Source organism: Pseudophryne corroboree, chromosome 1, assembly GCF_028390025.1.
Source record: "Pseudophryne corroboree isolate aPseCor3 chromosome 1, aPseCor3.hap2, whole genome shotgun sequence".
NCBI lineage: Eukaryota > Metazoa > Chordata > Amphibia > Anura > Myobatrachidae > Pseudophryne > Pseudophryne corroboree.
The window spans coordinates 92,329,775-92,351,746 of record NC_086444.1 but is presented as its reverse complement, the minus strand read 5'-3'; the positions used below and the strand labels follow the sequence as shown (position 1 = coordinate 92,351,746).

General features: G+C 47.1%; 1 protein-coding gene across 2 annotated transcripts in view; it reads left to right on the top strand.

Annotated features, from left to right (window-relative positions):
* C6 (complement C6) overlaps positions 1–21,972 on the top strand; it is a 162,293-nt gene that overhangs the window by 58,941 nt on the left and 81,380 nt on the right. The window lies entirely within an intron of this gene.

The following is a 21,972-nucleotide window of genomic DNA, read 5'->3' as shown; positions in this document are numbered from 1 at the left end:
AGAACTCAAGGTCCTCCTCAGCCAGGGTATCAAATTTGTAGAATTTTGCAAACGTGTTTGCCCCTGACCAAGTAGCAGCTCGGCAGAGTTGTAATGCCGAGACTCCCCGGGCAGCCGCCCAGGATGAGCCCACTTTCCTTGTGGAATGGGCCTTGACAGATTTAGGTTGTGGCAAGCCTGCCACAGAATGTGCAAGTTGAATTGTGCTACAAATCCAACGAGCAATCGTCTGCTTAGAAGCAGGAGCACCCATCTTGTTGGGTGCATACAATATAAACAGTGAGTCAGACTTTCTGACTCCCGCCGTTCTTGAAATATATATTTTCAATGCCCGGACCACGTCCAACAACTTGGAATCCTCCAACTCGTTAGTAGCCGCAGGCACCACAATAGGCTGGTTCAGGTGAAACGCTGACACCACCTTAGGCAGAAAATGAGGACGCGTCCGCAGTTCTGCCCTGTCCGTATGGAAAATCAGATATGGGCTCTTATATGATAAAGCCGCCAATTCTGATACTCTCCTGGCTGAAGCCAGGGCCAGTAGCATGGTTACTTTCCATGTAAGATACTTCAACTCCACCGATTTGAGCGGCTCAAACCAATGGGATTTGAGAAAATCCAAGACTACATTAAGATCCCACGGTGCCACTGGGGGCACAACCGGGGGCTGTATATGTAGTACTCCTTTTACAAAAGTCTGGACTTCAGGAACTGAAGCCAATTCTTTCTGGAAGAAAATCGACAGGGCCGAAATTTGAACCTTAATGGACCCCAATTTGAGGCCCATAGACAATCCTGTTTGCAGGAAATGTAGGAATCGACCCAGTTGAAATTCCTCCGTGGGGGCCTTCCTGGCCTCACACCACGCAACATATTTTCTCCAAATGCGGTGATAATGTTGTGCAGTCACCTCCTTCCTGGCTTTTACCAGTGTAGGAATGACCTCTTCCGGAATGCCTTTTTCCCTTAGAATTCGGCGTTCAACCGCCATGCCGTCAAACGCAGCCGCGGTAAGTCTTGGAATAGACACGGTCCCTGCTGAAGCAGGTCCCGTCTTAGAGGTAGAGGCCACGAATCCTCCGTGAGCATCTCTTGAAGTTCCGGGTACCAAGTTCTTCTTGGCCAATCCGGAGCCACTAGTATCGTTCTTACTCCCTTTTGCCGTATAATTCTCAGTACTTTTGGTATGAGAGGCAGAGGAGGGAACACATACACTGACTGGAACACCCACGGTGTTACCAGAGCGTCCACAGCTATTGCCTGAGGATCTCTTGACCTGGCGCAATACCTGTCCAGTTTTTTGTTGAGGCGGGACGCCATCATATCCACCATTGGTTTTTCCCAACGGTTCACAATCATGTGGAAGACTTCTGGATGAAGTCCCCACTCTCCCGGGTGTAGATCGTGTCTGCTGAGGAAGTCTGCTTCCCAGTTGTCCACTCCCGGAATGAATACTGCTGACAGTGCTATCACATGATCTTCCGCCCAGCGAAGAATCCTTGCAGCTTCTGCCATTGCTGTCCTGCTTCTTGTGCCGCCCTGTCTGTTTACGTGGGCGACTGCCGTGATGTTGTCCGACTGGATCAACACCGGCTGACCCTGAAGCAGGGGTTTTGCCAGACTTAGAGCATTGTAAATCGCTCTTAGCTCCAGTATATTTAAGTGAAGAGACATCTCCAGGCTTGACCATACTCCCTGGAAGTTTCTTCCCTGTGTGACCGCTCCCCAGCCTCTCAGACTGGCATCCGTGGTCACCAGGACCCAGTCCTGTATGCCGAATCTGCGGCCCTCTAACAGATGAGCACTCTGCAACCACCACAGAAGAGACACCCTTGTCCGTGGCGATAAGGTTATCCGCTGATGCATCTGCAGATGCGATCCGGACCATTTGTCCAGCAGATCCCACTGAAAAGTTTGTGCGTGGAATCTGCCGAATGGAATCGCTTCGTAAGAAGCCACCATCTTTCCCAGGACTCTTGTGCATTGATGCACAGACACTGTCCCTGGTTTTAGGAGGTTCCTGACAAGTTCGGATAACTCCCTGGCTTTCTCCTCCGGAAGAAACACCTTTTTCTGAACCGTGTCCAGAATCATTCCCAGGAACAGCAGACGTGTCGTCGGGGTCAACTGAGATTTTGGAAAATTCAGAATCCACCCGTGTTGTTGCAGCACTAGTTGGGTTAGTGCTACTCCGTCTTCCAGCTGTTCTCTGGACCTTGCCCTTATCAGGAGATCGTCCAAGTAAGGGATAATTAATACGCCTCTTCTTCGTAGAAGGATCATCATTTCGGCCATTACCTTGGTAAAGACCCGAGGTGCCGTGGACAATCCAAACGGCAGTGTCTGAAACTGATAATGACAGTTTTGCACCACGAACCTGAGGTACCCTTGATGTGAAGGGCAAATTGGGACATGCAGGTAAGCATCCTTTATGTCCAGGGACACCATAAAGTCCCCTTCTTCCAGATTCGCTATCACTGCTCTGAGTGACTCCATCTTGAACTTGAATTTTTGTATGTACAGGTTCAAAGATTTCAGATTTAGAATAGGTCTTACCGAGCCGTCCGGCTTCGGTACCACAAATAGCGTGGAGTAATACCCCTTTCCCTGTTGTAGGAGGGGTACCTTGACTATCACCTGCTGACAAAACAGCTTGTGAATGGTTTCCAATACCGTCGCCCTGTCTGAGGGAGACATTGGCAAAGCAGACTTTAGGAACCGGCGAGGGGGAGACTTCTCGAATTCCAACCTGTAACCCTGAGATACTACCTGCAGTATCCAGGGGTCCACCTGTGAGCAAGCCCACTGTGCGCTGAAATTCTTGAGTCGACCCCCCACCGCTCCTGAGTCCGCTTGTAAGGCCCCAGCGTCATGCTGAGGGCTTTGCAGAACCCTGGGAGTGCTTCTGTTCCTGGTCAGGGGCTGCTTGCTGCCCTCTCTTACCCCTTCCTCTGCCCCGAGGCAGATATGACTGTCCTTTTGTCCGCTTGTTCTTATAGGACCGAAAGGACTGCGGCTGAAAAGACGGTGTCTTTTTCTGTTGGGAGGGGGTCTGAGGTAAAAAAGTGGATTTTCCGGCAGTTGCCGTGGCCACCAGATCCGATAGACCGACGCCAAATAATTCCTCCCCTTTATACGGCAATACTTCCATATGTCGTTTGGAATCCGCATCACCTGACCACTGTCGCGTCCATAAACTCCTTCTGGCAGATATGGACATCGCATTTACTCTCGATGCCAGAGTGCAAATATCTCTCTGCGCATCTCGCATATAAAGGAAAGCATCCTTTAATTGCTCTATAGTCAATAAAATACTGTCCCTATCCAGGGTATCAATATTTTCAGTCAGGGAATCCAACCAGACGACCCCAGCACTGCACATCCAGGCTGAGGCGATGGCTGGTCGCAGTATAACACCAGTATGTGTGTATATACTTTTTAGGGTAGTTTCCAGTCTCCTATCCGCTGGATCCCTGAGGGCGGCCGTATCAGGAGACGGTAACGCCACTTGTTTTGATAAGCGTGTGAGCGCCTTATCCACCCTAGGGGGTGTTTCCCAGCGCGCCCTAACCTCTGGCGGGAAAGGGTATAATGCTAATAACTTTTTTGAAATTAGCATTTTTCTATCTGGGTTAACCCACGCTTCATCACATACATCATTTAATTCCTCTGATTCAGGAAAAGCTACAGGTAGTTTTTTCACCCCCCACATAATACCCCTTTTTGTGGTACTTGCAGTATCAGAGATATGCAAAGCCTCCTTCATTGCCGTGATCATATAACGTGTGGCCCTACTTGAAAATACGTTTGTTTCATCACCGTCGACACTAGATTCAGTGTCTGTGTCTGGGTCTGTGTCGACCGACTGAGGTAAAGGGCGCTTTACAGCCCCTGACGGTGTCTGAGACGCCTGGGCAGGTACTAACTGGTTTGCCGGCCGTCTCATGTCGTCAACTGATTTTTGTAATGTGCTGACATTATCACGTAATTCCATAAACAAAGCCATCCATTCCGGTGTCGACTCCCTGGGGGGTGACATCACCATTATCGGCAATTGCTCTGCCTCCACGCCAACATCGTCCTCATACATGTCGACACACACGTACCGACACACAGCAGACACACAGGGAATGCTCTTATCGAAGACAGGACCCCACTAGCCCTTTGGGGAGACAGAGGGAGAGTTTGCCAGCACACACCCAAGCGCTATAATATATATGGGAACAACCTTATATAAGTGTTGTTCCTTATAGCAGCTTAAATATATCCAATATATCGCCAAAAAATGCCCCCCCTCTCTGTTTTACCCTGTTTCTGTAGTGCAGTGCAGGGGAGAGTCCTGGGAGCCTTCCTCACAGCGGAGCTGAGCAGGAAAATGGCGCTGTGTGCTGAGGAGAATAAGCCCCGCCCCCTATTTCGGCGGGCTTTCCTCCCGTAGTTTTAGATAACTGGCATGGGTTAAATACATACATATAGCCTTAATGGCTATATGTGATGTATTCTTTTGCCATAAGGTATTAAAATATTGCTGCCCAGGGCGCCCCCAGCAGCGCCCTGCACCCTCCGTGACCGCTTGGTGTGAAGTGTGTGACAACAATGGCGCACAGCTGCAGTGCTGTGCGCTACCTTCATGAAGACTGAAGAGCCTTCTGCCGCCTGTTTCCGGACCTTCAATCTTCAGCATCTGTAAGGGGGGTCGGCGGCGCGGCTCCGGGACGAACCCCAGGGTGAGACCTGTGTTCCGACTCCCTCTGGAGCTAATGGTGTCCAGTAGCCTAAGAATCCAATCCATCCTGCACGCAGGTGAGTTGAAATTCTCTCCCCTAAGTCCCTCGATGCAGTGAGCCTGTTGCCAGCAGGACTCACTGAAAATAAAAAACCTAAAAAACTTTTTCTAAGCAGCTCTTTAAGAGAGCCACCTAGATTGCACCCTGCTCGGACGGGCACAAAAACCTAACTGAGGCTTGGAGGAGGGTCATAGGGGGAGGAGCCAGTACACACCACCTAATCCTAAAGCTTTATTTTTGAGCCCTGTCTCCTGCGGAGCCGCTATCCCCCATGGTCCTGACGGAGTCCCCAGCATCCACTTAGGACGTTAGAGAAACAATAAATCCTTTCCTCGAAATGTCCGTCTCCCTGGGCACAGTTCCTATAACTGGAGTCTGGAGGAGGGGCATAGAGGGAGGAGCCAGTTCACACCCCTTTCAAAGTCTTAAAGTGCCCAGGGCCCTCATTCCGAGTTGATCGGTCGCAAGGCGATTTTAGCAGAGTTACACACGCTAAGCCACCGCCTACTGGGAGTGAATCTTAGCTTCTTAAAATTGCGACCGATGTATTCGCAATATTGCGATTACTAACTACTTAGCAGTTTCAGAGTAGCTCCAGACTTACTCTGCCTGTGCGATCATTTCAGTGCTTGTCGTTCCTGGTTGACGTCACAAACACACCCAGCGTTCGCCCAGGCACTCCCACCGTTTCCCCGGCCACTCCTGCGTTTTTTCCGGAAACGGTAGCGTTTTCAGCCACACGCCCCTGAAACGCCGTGTTTCCGCCCAGTAACACCCATTTCCTGTCAATCACATTACGATCGCCGGAGCGAAGAAAAAGCCGTGAGTAAAAATACTTTCATCATAGTAAAGTTACTTGGCGCAGTCGCAGTGCGAACATTGCGCATGCGTACTAAGCGGATTTTCACTGCGATGCGATGAAAAATACCGAGCGAACAACTCGGAATGAGGGCCCATGTCTCCTGCGGAGCCCGTCTATACCCCATGGTTCTATGATGATCCCAGCATCCTCTAAGGACTAAGAGAAAAGGGTTTACCGGTAGGTATTAAAATCCTATTATTTTTCTGTTCATATCGAGTGTGTGTGCATTTGTGGGTGCAACAGTGACTCGCTTTGATAGTTCATCTACTGTCATTTTTTGAATATTTGCAAAAATAGTTTCGATAAAATTGTCTGTAGTCACCATATGTTGTGGGATCTGAATGGTGTTATTGTTGTAGATGTCTGGTATTGGTGGCATGTTTCCCATTCCAACTTGTAAAAGCCATTTACTGTGTTGGACTTGTCCTTCAGTGCGCATGTTGGTAGTAAGAGTGAGATGAGTGAAATGTTTCCACAGTTGACTTGCCTTGATGCAGCATTTGATAATATCAGTTTGCGCACCTTGTGCAACGATTGGAAGAGTTTGTCTAAAATCAATCCCCAATACGATAATTTTGTTTCCAAATGGTGTCTGTATGTTCCTCACCTCACGCAGGAGTTGGTCGATACATCGAAATCCATGTTTTGGAAGCATTGTAATCTCGTCAATGATGAAGAGGGCAGATTGACGTAATACTTCTGCTTCCGGTGACGTTAATCTCATGGAAGAATGCGCAAAGTATTATTACAACGAACGATGTAGTTTCACACAGGGTCTAGCGAAGCTTTTCAGTCGCACTGCTGGCCGTAGAGTGATTGACATGAAGTGGGCGTTTCTGGGTGGCAACTGACCGTTTTCAGTGAGTGTTCGAAAAAACGCAGGCGTGCCAGGAAAAACGCAGGCGTGGCTTGGCGAACGCAGGGCAAGTTTGTGACGTCAAAACAAGAATTGAACAATCTGCAGTCATCGCAAGTTCTGCGTAGATATTGAGCTACTCTAAAACTGCACAAAATAATTATGCCGCCGCTCTGCGATCCTTTCGTTCGCACTTCTGCTAAGCTAAAATACACTCCCAGTGGGAGGCGGCATAGCGTTTGCATGGCTGCAAAAAACTGCTAGCGAGCGAACAACTCGGAATGACCACCATTATCCACTGACGTGACAATTTTGTTGAAAGCATCTAACTGACGCTTGTTCAGCATTAAAGTGCATTTAGAACCCTCGCGTGCTTCTTCTATATGATTATATAGCTCCTGTGGTGGTGCATTTCCTGTAGGAATTGGTAAACCAAGCACTGCACACGACAATCCATGTTGTTTTAGGATTGTGTTAATGTCGTGTAGGGCTTTGTTTTTGGCAATGTTTTCGGAATTGTGTTGCATGAAGCCGAGAGTCAAATCGGCAACGTGATCTTCCCACAATCTAAGTGGCTGAGCAGGCTGACAAAAGCAACATATGCATGCAAACATTTCACGTAACAGTGACGCCATTCATCTTCTGATGCGAGAAGTCCTTGAGCAAAAGCAGCTGCTTTAAATGTTTCACACAGGACGCCATTTACTGTTCGCAATGACTGGAAACTGATTGCCCCGGGAATGTGTAGACGCAATATTCGTAGGTAGAAGCGCTCCTTATTCTTTACACTGACGGTATACATTCTTGCCACAATTTTTTCACCTCCTCGTTTTCTTTTTTGCCAATTGCCCAGTCTATAAACGTAGTGATGTGGAATTTCTGTGCACAGCCATTGTTGTGCATGTGGGTCATTAGCGTTGAGGTTAAACCAAGATTCGAGTTTGGTTTGGCCAGTTTGAGCTGCAAGGAGCTCTTCTTCCTCATTTCCTTGTTCAAAGATGATTGTTTGTTGGTTAGGTAGATGTACTGGAAGTCTTATGACGGCATGCGAGCGATCATGCATTACTGATTCTCGTAATCGCCAAATAGCTTCTCGTGGGCTTACATAGTGACAGTCAATAAAATGTGTTATTTCATTGTAGCTTTGCTCGGGCTGTCCATTTGGTGTTATGACCACATTTGCACAATCAAAGCCCTTAAAAATGTACTTGTAGATGTACTTTATAGCAGGGCCGGCTCCAGGCCTACTGACACCCTGAGCGAGAAAATGTCAAAGCACGTGCCGAAGGGGCACACACTCCTGGGAAAGTGAGTGTGGCCTCCCGGGAAAGTGGTCGTGGCCTCCTGGGAAAGTGGGCATGGCTTCGCAACTTCATATTATCACACTACAAATAAATATATTTTCACACCCCCTCTACACACACAATTAGCAGCCTTACACATAACATAGTAGTGTTCCTTACACACAATGTCTCCAGTATAGTGCCAGATACACATAATGTCTACAGTTGTGCAATGCCAGCTACACATGACATGCCCCGCAGCAGTGCCTGCTACACATGACATGCCCCGCAGCAGTGCCAGCTACACATGACATGCCCCGCAGCAGTGCCAGCTACACATGATAGGCCCCCCAGCAGTGCCAGCTACACATGACATGCCCCGCAGCAGTGCCAGCTTCACATGATAGGCCCCCCAGCAGTGCCAGCTACACATGATATGCCCCGTAGCAGGCCCGGTACACATGCCCCACAGTGCCAGATATGCCCCCAGTGTCAAATACACATGCCCCACAGTGCCAGATATGCCCCCAGTGCCAGATACACTTGCCCCACAGTGCCAGATATGCCCCCAGTGCCAGATACACCTCCCCCAAAGTGCCAAATACACCTGCCCCACAGTGCCAGATATGCCCCCAGTGCTAAACACACATGTCCCTCAGTGCCAGATATGCCCCCAGTGCCAGACACACATGCCCCACAGTGTCAGATACACATGCCCCACAGTGTCAGATATACCCCCAGTGCCAGATACACCTGCCTCACAGTGCCAGATATGCCCCCAGTGTAAGATATGCCCCCCAGTGCCAGATACACATGCCCCACAGTGCCAAATACACATGCCCCACAGTGCCAGATACACATGCCCCACAGTGTCAGATATGCCCCCAGTGTCAGATACACATGCCCCATAGTGCCAAATACACATGCCCCACAGTGCCAGATATGCCCCCAGCGCCAGATACACATGCCCCCAGTGCCAGATACACCTGCCCCACAGTGCCAGATATGCCCCCAGTGCCAGATACACATGCCCCACAGTGCCAAATACACATGCCCCACAGTGCCAGATATGCCCCCAGTGCCAGATACACATGCCCCACAGTGCCAGATATGCCCCCAGTGCCAGATACACATGCCCCCAGTGCCAGATACACCTGCTCCACAGTGCCAGATATGCCCCCAGTGCCAGATACACATGCCCCACAGTGCCAGATATGCCCCCAGTGCCAGATACACATGCCCCACAGTGCCAGTTACACATGTCCCACAGTATCAGACAGAGACGTGCAGTCAGGGGAGGCAGTGGGACTCGGAGGCGGGCCGGGGACGGACGGATGCTGCTGGAGCCACACACAGACACAGGATCAGGCTCCAATATGGTGGTGCCAGCGTGCTGCGCCCATTAAGGGTGGCACCCTGCACGGCCGCTCTATTGGAACATGCCTGGAGCCGGCCCTGCTTTATAGCTGTAAGTGATGTGCAGACTTCCACGTTTATGTGAACGTTGTACTTTAGTGCTAAGTAGGGATTGTATGGGACTACATTTTGGTTGGACATAAATACGCTTCTAACTTTTACTTGTTCTTGAGGTCGACGTCGGTACACAGGACATGCATTAACGTTTATGGTGGTGTTTTCATTAAATGCTTTTGGAAATTGCGTAGTACATTTTCCCTCTTGCATGCAGTGTGCCCGTGGATTGTTTGTGCAACATGGACCATGCATCATACAACAGTGGATTTTCCTCAGTTGGAATTTCGGCAGAAACAAATTTCTTGACGTGTTCTGCAGTGATAAATTTGTCCTCTGCTCGCAGTGCAAGTATTATGTGAGCGTGTGGTAGTCCTCTTTTCTGGAATTCAGCGGTATAGACAAACGCTTGTGCCTTTGCAAATAGCAAATATTTAGTGAGATCTTCCATAAGAAAATCTTGTTTTATTTTAAAGATGCCTGCTACTAAGTCTGGTCTATCTGATGTGTGTTCGTCTGGCCTTAAGTTGTCAACGATTTCTGTCCAAATTGGATTAGCAGTGAAAGTTACAAAATATCTGACGCTCCCCACTGTGAAAAAATAGACATAGCGTCACAGCATCGTTCCTGCATACTGTATGTCTAGGAGAGCCTTCGAAGCTTGATGGTACAATAACGGGCCCACCAGCTGCCATATTAGCATGTTCTGCCATGTTTGAAACGTGGTCAGCCAGTCCCTGATACTTTTCTGCTCGTAAACGTTGTTGATTGTGGCGAATGTAGTTTAATCTATTAGACTCAACTTGAAGATAGGAATCAACTAACCACTGTTGAGTCAATTTCCCTGCGGCCATAATGGGACTGAATTTATCTCGAATAGCTTTTAAGGAGGCCTTGTACTGCAGCATGGTCACATAGTTGCGAACTCTATTTTGCTGTGCTCCATTGTAAGATCACATTGCCAATTTGGCTGCCAGCCAGGTTCACCATATGGGAAAAGAAGAGCGTATTTCATTGGATCCATGTTTTGGCTTAGAATGTTAAGATTAATAAATTGCTGGTTTGGATCTTGTGGATTTTGTGGGTAGATTCTGATGTCTCGTTCAAACGGTGGTTCCACATCTTTATTGACAAAGATCATTGCGATTTCGTTGGGTGTGGATTTGTTGTATCGTCTGTGATCTGAGTGTCGATCACGCTGTAGCGCCATGCTAATGACTGGAGGTTGTTCTCCTTTTTCAGCTGCTAGTTGAACTTGTTTCGTTTCAATGTTGCGAATAAGCTGATAGATATGTGTAAGTCGATTGAACTGACAAAAGAATTGATCAATTTTATCCATGATTTCTGGTCGACTGTCATCATTGGCAGCATGATCCTCATGAATGTTGACGGCTTGTGGGGGTCATTCCGAGTTGATCGCTCGCTAGCTGTTTTTAGCAGCCGTGCAAACGCTAAGCCGCCACCCTCTGGGAGTGTATCTTAGCTTAGCAGAAGTGCGAACGAAAGGATCGCAGCGCGGCTACAAAAAAAGATTGTGCAGTTTCTGAGCAGCTCCAGACCTACTCCTAGCTTGCGATCACTTCAGACTATTTAGTTCCAGATTTGGCATCATAAACCCGCCCAGCGTTCGCCAAGCCACGCCTGCGTTTTTCCGGGCACGCCTGCATTTTTCGAACACTCCCTGAAAACGGTCAGTTGACACCCAGAAACGCCCCCTTCCTGTCAATCACTCTGCGGCCAGTACTGCGACTGAAAAGCTTCGCTAGACCTTGTGTGAAACTACTTCGGCCGTTGTGAAAGTACGTCGCATGTGCGCATTGCGCCGCATACGCATGCGCAAAAGTGCCTTTTTTTGCATCATCGCTGCGCAGCGAACATTTTCAGCTAGCAACCGGAATGACCCCCTGCGTGCTGTCAATAGCGTACAGCTGTGCAAACTGTGGAGCTTGATTATTGACAGGCTGTAGGTGTGAAATGAGTTGAAATGTCTGTCCGTGAACTTTAAACACGTATGGGCCTCTTCCACGCAATGTAACAATTTTTGCTCCATAGAAGCAAAGAAAACCGCACTATTGTAAGATGTTGTCATGGAAATGAATGCGGTTGAGGTCAGTTGTGTCCGAGAGTAACTTGCATAGAAAATCTGGATAGTTTAACTCCACTGCATTGATTTCTTCTGGCGTTGGCAACCTAATTTTTCCCTTTCGGAAACAACTTGTACATTTACAATCGGATGGACGCTCAGCAATAAAATTTCTAGATCCACAGAACTGGCACATGATGGTAAATGGACCACAAGTGTGTGTGATGACTTTATGTTCTTGTTAATTAAGTTCCACGTCCTGGATGATGTGATTAATTGGCTGTAGAACACCGTGATGGAATGGAGTGGGGAAGGCAAATTTGGGAGGTTGAACGGAGGTGTAGGGAGTGTTGGAGAGATGAGGTTTTGGGGGGTGGGTGGGTAAGGTATGGTGCTGAATTTGTTTGAGGATTGCCTTGAGGTGCAGGGAGTGTTTAATGGGGTTGTGAGCTGTTGCTGTGGGTAGGTTAGTGGGTTCATAGATGATGTTAAGTCTTAGAGTATATAGCAGTGTACAGAATTTCTGTGGTAGTTTGTGAGGGCTTATGATGTCACCAGTACACAGCCAGGCGGTTAGTGAGCAGGATGAGGGTGACAGAGTGGAGTGGTGGGGAGTAATCAGTAGCTATAGGCGTGGAGTATAGTATAGGTGTGACGTACTAGTGTGATTCCGTTTGCTGCCATGTGTGACATATTTGTGACTGAATAATGACCGCTTATTTTGTGCAGGTAAACCCCTCGCTGGTGTTGTGAGATGTTGACTCAGCTGCCATGGGCGGGAGCTGCGGGTCAATAGCAATGGGTGGTGGTCAGTGTTGCATACTGTATATGGTTCTGCCTGATAGGCCTCATGCATTCACTGTGTGTGGCTGCGGCAGGTGGTCTTATGGTGGCCGGCCGGTAGTATTGCTGTGTACCGCCAGGCATCGCGCTTAACCTGGAGCAGAGCAACGGGTGGACCAAGACCGCAAACGGAGGGAGCTCCGGCGCAGACAAAAAGGTGTTTGTTGAGAAATATGTGTTAGAGGCGGTCCGCAGCACATGTCCCGTGCTGCTTGGCGCCCAAGTGGCACTGCAGTGGCAGACAGGACAGCAGATATCAAAAAAAGGCCCCAAACAGCACATGATGCAAAGTAGAAAAAAAGTGCACCGAGGTTGCTGTATGACTAAGCTAAGCGACACAACCACCTGGTCCATCTAGTAGTGTCACGCAGTGGCTGAATGTCGAGAGTGGGCCACAACTGTTCAGTCCACTGACAGCATCTCTAGCACGCCCCTGTCATTTTTTCAAATTCTACAATTGGTGGATTTATACGGCAGTACTCAAGGACTAATACAGCAGTACCCCTGGACTCATACGGCAGTGTCAGACAGGAAGGCACTTATCAAAATCTAGGCTCCAAACAGCACCTCAAGCAAAGATGTCGAAGAGGTGCAATGAGTTAGCTGTATGACTAAGCCAAGCGACACAAACAATTCCCACTAGAATTATACGTCCAAATCACTGGAATTATACGTCCAAATCATTGGAATTAAATGGCAAAATCACTGGAATTATAGGTCCAAATCACTGGATTTAAATGGCAGTACCACTGGACATATACGGAAGTGTCAGACAGGATGGCACTTTAAAAAAATAGTCCCCAAACAGCACATGATGATAAGAAGAAAAAGAGGTGCAAGATGGAATTGTTCTTGGGCTCTCCTACCCACCCTTATGTTGTATAAATAGCACATGCACACTTTAACAAACCAATCATTTCAGCAACAGGGTCTGCCACATGACTGCGGCTGAAATGACTGGGTTGTTTGGGCCCCGACCAAAAAAAGCAATCAATCTCTCCTTGCAAAAACTGGCTCTACAGAGGCAAGATGTTGACCTCATCCTCATCCTCCGATTCCTCACCCCTTTCACTGTGTACATCCTCCTCCTCACAGAGTATTAATTCGTCCCCACTGGAATCCACCATCACATGTCCCTTTGTACTTTCTGGAGGCAATTGCTGGTAAAGGTCGTCCCGGAGGAATTTATAATTCATTTTGATGAACATCATCTTCTCCACGTTTTGTGGAAGTAACCTCCTACGCCGATCACTGACAAGGTTACCGGCTGCACTAAACACTCTTTCGGAGTACACACTGAAGGGGGGGGCAACTTAGGTAAAATAAAGCCAGTTTGTGCAAGGGCATCTAAATTGCCTTTTTCCTGCCAGTATACATATGGACTGTCTGACATGCCTACTTGGATGCTGTCACTCATATAATCCTCCACCATTCTTTCAATGGTGACAGAATCACATGCAGTGAAAGTAGACTTGTCAGTAATCATTGGCAGGTCCTTCAGTCCGGACCAGATGTCAGCACTCGTTCCTGACTGCCCTGCATCACCACCAGCGGGTGGCTAGGAAATCTTATTCTTTTCCTTGCAGCCCAAGTGGCGGGAGAAATTGAAGGAGGAGCTGTTGACGTTTCACGTTCCGCTTGAGTTGACAATTTACTCACCAGCAGGTCTTTGCACCTCTGCAGACTTGTGTCTGCCGGAAAGAGAGATACAACGTAGGCTTTAAACCTAAGATCAAGCACGGTGGCCAAAATGTAGTGCTCTGATTTCAACAGATTGACCACCCTCAAATCTTGGCAAAGTAAATGAAGGGCTCCATCCACAAGTCCCACATACTTTATGGAATCACTCCTTCTTAGTGCCTCCTTCAATTTCTCCAGCTGCTTCTGCAAAAGCCTGATTAAGGGAATGACCTGATTCAAGCTGGCAGTGTCTGAACTGACTTCGCGTGTGGCAAGTTCGAAGGGTTGGAGAACCTTGCACAAGACATAAATCATTCTCCACTGTGCTTGAGTCAGGTGCATTCCCCCTCCTTTGCCTATATCGTAGGTGGATGTATAGGCTTTAATGGCCTTTTGCTGCTCCTCCATCCTCTGAAGCATATAGTGTTGAATTCTACCTCGTTACCACCTCTTGCTCCAGTTGATGGCAGGGCAGCTTCAGGAGTGTTTGTTGTCGCTCCAGTCTTCGGCACGCGATGGCAGAGTGTCGAAAGTGGCCCGCAATTTTTCGGGCCACCGACAGCATCTCCTGTACACCCCTGTCATTTTTCAAAAAATTCTGCACCACCAAATGAATTGTATGTGCAAAACATGGGAAGCGGTGGAATTTGCCCAGATGTAATGCACGCACAATATTGGTGGTGTTGTCTGATATCACAAATCCCCAGGAGAGTCTAATTGGGGTAAGCCATTCTGCGATGATGTCCCTCAGTTTCCGTAAGAGGTTGTCAGCTGTGTGCCTCTTATGGAAAGCGGTGATACATACTGTACTGTAGCGTAGCCTGCCTAGGAACGAGTTGGCGTTTGCGAGATGCTGCTACTGTTGCCGCTGCGGGAGGCCATACATCTACCCAGTGGGCTGTTACAGTCATATAGTCCTTAGTCTGCCCTGTTCCACTTGTCCACATGTCCGTGATTAAGTGGACACTAGATACAACTGCATTTTGTAGTACACTGGTGACTCTTTTTCTGACGTCTTTGTACATTCTCGGTATCGCCTGCCTAGTAAAGTGGAACGTAGATGGGATTTGGTACCGGGGACACAATACCTCCATCAATTGTCTAAATCCCACTGCACTAATGGCGGATACCGGACGCACGTCTAACACCAACATAAGTGTCAAGGCCTCAATTATCCACTTTACAACAGGATGACTGCTGTCATATTTCATCTCCCTCACAAAGGACTGTTGGACAGTCAATTGCTTACTGGAAGTAGTGCAAATGGTCTTCCGACTTCCCCTCTGGGATGACGATCGACTCCCAGCAGCAGCAACAGCAGCGGCAGCAACAGCAGGCGTGCCACTCAAGGATCTTCCAGAGGAATCCCGGTTAGGAGAGGACTCCTCAGTCTTGACAGTGACATGGCCTGCAGGACTACTGACGTCCCTGACTGAGGAGGAAGTTGACGTTGAGGGTGTTGGTGGTGTGGTTTGCAGGAGCTTGGGTACAGAAGGAAGAAGGGATTTAGGTGTCAGTGGACTGCTTACGCTCTTACCCAAAGTTTCACAACTTGACACTGAATTATGATGAATGCGCTGCAGGTGATGTATAAGGGAGGATGTTCCTAGGTGGTTAACATCCTTACCCCTACTTATTACAGATTTATAGAGGCAACAGATGGCTTGACACCTGTTGTCCGGATTTGAGGAGAAACAATTCCACACCGAAGAGGTGGCTTTTTTGGTAGTTTGCCCAGGCATCACAATGGGCTTCTTCGTCCCAAGGACAACAGGTGTCTCCCCCGGTGCCTGACTTAAACAAACCACATCACCATCAGAATCCTCATGGTCAACTTCCTCCTCAGCGCCAACAACACCCATATCCTCATCCTGGTGTACTTCAACAGTGACATCTTCAATTTGAATATCAGGAACTGGACTGTGGTTGCTCCTTCCAACACTTGCAGGGAGCGTGCAAATGGGGGAAGGAGCCACCTCTTCCCGTCCAGTGTTGGGAAGGTCAAGCATTGCAACCGCCGACACACTTGAACTCTCCTTGGGGATTTGTGATACCATCTCAGAACGCACAGTTCTTTTCTGTGCTTTTTCCGGCTTAACTCTTTTAAATTTTCTAGCGGGAGGATGAGGGATTCCATTGTCATGTGAAGCTGAACCACTAGTCATGAACAAAGGCCAGGGCCTCAGCCGTTCCTTGCCACTCCGTGTCGTAAATGGCATATTGGCAAGTTTACGTTTCTCCTCAAACCATTTAAATTTCTTTTTTTGGGGTCTTTTTACTGAACTTTGGCTTTTTGGATTTTACATGCCCTCTACTATCACATTAGGCATCGGCCTTGGCAGACGACGTTGATGGCATTTCATCGTCTATGACTTGGCTAGTGGCAGCAACTTCAGCACTAGGAGGAAGTGGTTCTTGATCTTTCCCTATTTTATCCTCCAAATTTTTTTGGAGTTATATAACACAATATGCGACAGAGGAATGACAGATGGCTGATGGCCAGGACACTACCACTGGTCTGATGCAGCACAAAACAGCAACACTGTAAGGGACTTGTTGTTATTATTATTATTATTATTATTATACTGTAGCAGTGGACATATAGCAGCAGAGTATACCACTGTGACTGCCTGGTCACTGGAATAACTGATGGCCAGGACACTACCACTGGTCTGATGCAGCACAACACAGCACCACTGTAAGGGACTTCTTGTTGTTGTTGTTATTATTATTATTACACGGCAGCAGTGGACATATAGCAGCAGCGTATACCACTGTGACTGCCTGGTCACTGGAATGACTGATGGCCAGGACACTACCACTGGTCTGATGCAGCACAACACAGCACCACTGTAAGGGACTTCTTGTTGTTGTTGTTATTATTATTATTACACGGCAGCAGTGGACATATAGCAGCAGCGTATACCACTGTGACTGCCTGGTCACTGGAATGACTGATGGTCAGGACACTACCACTGGTCTGATGCAGCACAACACAGCACCACTGTAAGGGACTTCTTGTTGTTGTTGTTATTATTATTATTACACGGCAGCAGTGGACATATAGCAGCAGCGTATACCACTGTGACTGCCTGGTCACTGGAATGACTGATGGCCAGGACACTACCATTGGTTTGATACAGCACAACACAACAACACTGTAAGGGACTTATTATACAGCAGCACTGGACATATGGCAGCAGAGGACACCACCACTGTGACTGGTCACTGGACTCACTGATGCACAGGACACTAGCACTGATATGATGCAGGACAACACAGATAATTATACAGCAGCACTGGGCATATGGCAGCAGATGACACCACCACTGTGACTGATGCAGCACAACACACCACCACTGAACTGATGCAGCACAACACAGCAGCACTGGACATATGGCAGCAGAGGACACAAGCACTGTGACTGATGCAGTACAACACACCACCACTGTGACTGATGCAGCACAATACACCACCACTGTGACTGATGCAGCACAATACACCACCACTGAACTGATGCAGCACAACACAGCACCACTGGACATACGGCAGCAGAGGACACAAGCACTATGACTGGACAGATGCAGCACAAGACAAGGACACTGAGGACACTGAGAGAATGGAGACACGTCCTCTCTCTACACCCTCCAATGCCGAAGTGAAAATGGCAGGGACGCGCGTCTCCTTATATGGAATCCAAACCCTGTGAGAATCCGACAGCGGGATGACGACGTTTTGCCTAGTTCTAGTTTCCGAGTCAGGTGCGAAAACCCGGGCCTAGCTCAGAACCGGACTCGAATGGTGAAGTTCGGTACGGTTTGGTTCTCTGAGAGCCGAACCCGCTCATCCCTAATTTTCATTAAGGAATTGGGAGGTTGTGAGGTCAGGTCAGTCGGGGCATATATAGTGTTTTTAATTTATTTGAATTAAACAAGTAAATAGTTAAATACAGCTACTTCTATAGTGGCTCTGCCATGATGTACTGTGTATAAAGGGCTCAACCATAGTGTAACGCGTATAAGGGTCTCTACTGTGTGGCATAACGTGTATAACGTGTGGTGTAATGTGAATAACGAACACTACTGTACGGTGTAATGTGAATTGGTGCTATTCTGTGGTGACGCACTTTCCCAATGAATCTATTATTTATTTATTATTACCAGTTGTTTATATAGCGTACACATATTCTGCAGTGCTTTACAGAGAATATTTTGCCATTCACATCAGTCTGTCCCATGGGAGCTTACAATCTATGAGCCTAATTCAGACCTGATCGCAGCAGCAGTTTTTTTCTGTAATCGGCAAAACCATGTGCTCTGCAGGTGGGGCAGATAAAACGTGCAGAGAGATTAGATTTGGGTGGGGTGTGTTCAAACTGAAATCTAAATTGCAGTGTAAAAATAAAGCAGCCAGTATTTATCCTGCACAGAAACAATATAACCCATCTAAATCTAAATCTCTCTGCACATGTTACATCTGCCCCACCTGCAGTGCACATGAGCCCTCATTCCGAGTTGTTCGCTCGCTAGCTGCTTTTAGCAGCATTGCAAACGCTAGGCCACCGCCCTCTGGGAGAACTGCTAATAAATAATTCCTTGCAGTGTCTGAGTAGCTCCAGACCTACTCCTAAGATTGCGATCACCTCAGTCCGTTTAGTTCCTGAACTAATACATATAAAAGAAGAGAGCGCATAGAGTTTTATATAGTTTTATTACAATTTAAAATCCTAAAAAATCCTTTCAACATTGATACATGCATATATTACTAAAGTGCTAATTAAACCACTCAATTAATAATCACTATAATGCTGATACATATAAATCATTAATCATCCGTCTATATCGAATCCACTTAGTCCATATAATTATATTTGGTGACAGCTGCCACTTAGTATCAACTCAAGTTCCAGAGTAACTTTTGTTTTTACTTAGATGGATACTTTGTAATTATGTCCCACACACGAGGAGATCACTCGTAGAATTGAACCGTGGTATTTAAAATGAATACATGCTGCAGCATTAGTTGTATTTTACTCTGAAGGACCACTTAACTAGATCTTTCACATGTGCTGATTATTTTTGATGTAGATAAGTTCACTTAACCAAGTGTTATAACAATATTGCAGGAATGAAATCTGTTGTTTGTCTAGGGCACTGTTTCTCACCTCACTGCGGGCTGGGTTACACTTTCCCCGTTAGCTAGGAGCCACTTAGAGCCGTAGCATGCCACCGCTGTTAGCTCTGATGTTCCCGTTTGGTTCCGTCCGCTGGAGTCAGATGAAACAGACCGCGATGAAAGCTCCCAGCCACGGTTACGTACCACTCAGTCTCCCCTTTTTTTTGCATCCAACTTCTCTCCGCCGGAGATAATATTATTGTAGTCGGTAAGGAGAGGTAGATAGACGTACCGCTGGACTTTAAACCTGCTGGGGCCGTAGCGCTTCCCACCTCCGGAATACAGGACAAAACGGTGGCTGCCAGACCTCGCCAATCAACAGCTCCTTCAACAGTGTGGTCCGTATCAGAGTCCCATGTGGATTTTAAAGCACAAGAGTAAGGCACTCTTAAAGTCTGGCAGCCACCGTTTTGCGGTACGTCTATCTACCTCTCCTTACCGACTACAATAATATTATCTCCGGCGGAGAGAAGTTGGATGCAAAAAAAAGGGGAGACTGAGTGGTACGTAACCGTGGCTGGGAGCTTTCATCGCGGTCTGTTTCATCTGACTCCAGCGGACGGAACCAAACGGGAACATCAGAGCTAACAGCGGTGGCATGCTACGGCTCTAAGTGGCTCCTAGCTAACGGGGAAAGTGTAACCCAGCCCGCAGTGAGGTGAGAAACAGTGCCCTAGACAAACAACAGATTTCATTCCTGCAATATTGTTATAACACTTGGTTAAGTGAACTTATCTACATCAAAAATAATCAGCACATGTGAAAGATCTAGTTAAGTGGTCCTTCAGAGTAAAATACAACTAATGCTGCAGCATGTATTCATTTTAAATACCACGGTTCAATTCTACGAGTGATCTCCTCGTGTGTGGGACATAATTACAAAGTATCCATCTAAGTAAAAACAAAAGTTACTCTGGAACTTGAGTTGATACTAAGTGGCAGCTGTCACCAAATATAATTATATGGACTAAGTGGATTCGATATAGACGGATGATTAATGATTTATATGTATCAGCATTATAGTGATTATTAATTGAGTGGTTTAATTAGCACTTTAGTAATATATGCATGTATCAATGTTGAAAGGATTTTTTAGGATTTTAAATTGTAATAAAACTATATAAAACTCTATGCGCTCTCTTCTTTTATATGTATTAGTTGTGTTTAATTTTTGGTAATACTTCAGATTACCAAGTGGGAGCTGCTTGTAGTTTTATATTCTTTATGTTTTTTGACTAGCACAGTATATTGGAAAAGCACTTTGCGCCTGAATTAATATACACACACAGAAGTATTAAGATCTTTAGGCTGTGTTCTACGCCTGTGTGTGTGTGTATAATTCCCGTTTAGTTCCTGGTTTGACGTCACAAACACGCCCTGCGTTCGGTCAGCCACTCACCCGTTTCCCCAGCCACTCCTGTGTTTTTACCTGGCACGCCTGCGTTTTTTAGCACACTCCCTGAAAACGGCCAGTTTCCGCCCAGAAACACCCACTTCCTGTCAATCACACTACAATTACTCGAGCGATGAGAAAACGTTGCTCGAGCTTGTGTAAATCGCCAAAGTTTTGTGTTAAATTACTTAACGCATGCGCATTTTCCACCTAATCGCTCCATTGCGGAAAAACGTCAACGAGCGAACAACTCGGAATGCCCATTAGAGAACAATTTTACTGCTGCGATCAGGTCTGAATTAGGCCCTATGGGGTCATTCCGAGTTGATCGTACGTAGCAACTTTTTGTTGCCCGTGCGATCCACTAGACGCCGCCTCTGGGGGAGTGTATTTTAGCATAGCAAGCTGTGATCGCTTGTGCAGCCCTGCTATACTAAAAAAGTTTTGTGTAAAACAAGACTAGCCCTGCACTTACTTACCCTGTGCGATGAATCCAGCAACGAAGGTCCCGGAATTGACGTCAGACACCCACCTTGCAAATGCCTCGACACGCCTGAATTTTCCCAAACACTCCCAGAAAACGGTCAGTTGACACCCATAAACGCCCTCTTTCTGTCAATCACCATGCGATCGACTGTGCAAATGGATTCTTCGTTAAATCCATCGCCCAGCACCGATCCTCTTTGTACCCGTACGACGCGACTGCGCATTGCGGTGCATACGCATGCGTAGTTTTGCCATTTTTTTACTTGAGCGCTGCTCTGCGAAAATCAGCAGCGAGCGATAAACTCGGAATGACCCTCTAAATAACTTACCACACACACACAATTTTTGTTGGGAGTCAATTAACCTACCAGTATATTTTTGGATTGTGGGAGGAAACTGGAGTAACCAGATGAAACCCACGCAAGAATGGGGAGAATATACAAACTCCACAGAGTTAGGGTCATGGTGGGAACTAACCCATGACCTCAGTGCTGTGAAGCAGTAATTCTAACCATTAAACCCTGTATTGCCATGCTACTTTATTGTTGTTGCAAGCCTTTGGCACGCACTGACATTATTTTAAACATGGAGGGCACCCAAAGGAAACTTTCGCCTTGAGCTCAACTAGGTCTAGAACCATCCCTGTCACCAATTTTAGGATTTTTAAATATTGTTTCTTTTCAAATGTAACATGCCACCACATGGTGGCTAGGCCCCCAATTGAGGGGAGGGGGGCGCCAAAATATACCCTTGTTTGGGCACCATGGCGCCTAGCTACACCTCTGTGTGTCAAGTATGTGTAAGACGCCGAAGTGCCCTGGCGCACACAGGTATGACGTTTCCGAAACAATGCAGATATACAGCGACTTAAGGTTAAAAAAACACCTAAATTGTTCTTTTGCAAAATCACTTTGCATTTCAAAAATGATAAACAATGGGGGAAACCAAAGCTTCAGCTCTTATAAGACCAAAAAACTAGAACCATTGAGCACCAAATGGGGTTGGGTATATTTTGTCAAGATTCCTCATCTCATTCTCAACATTCATAATTTCG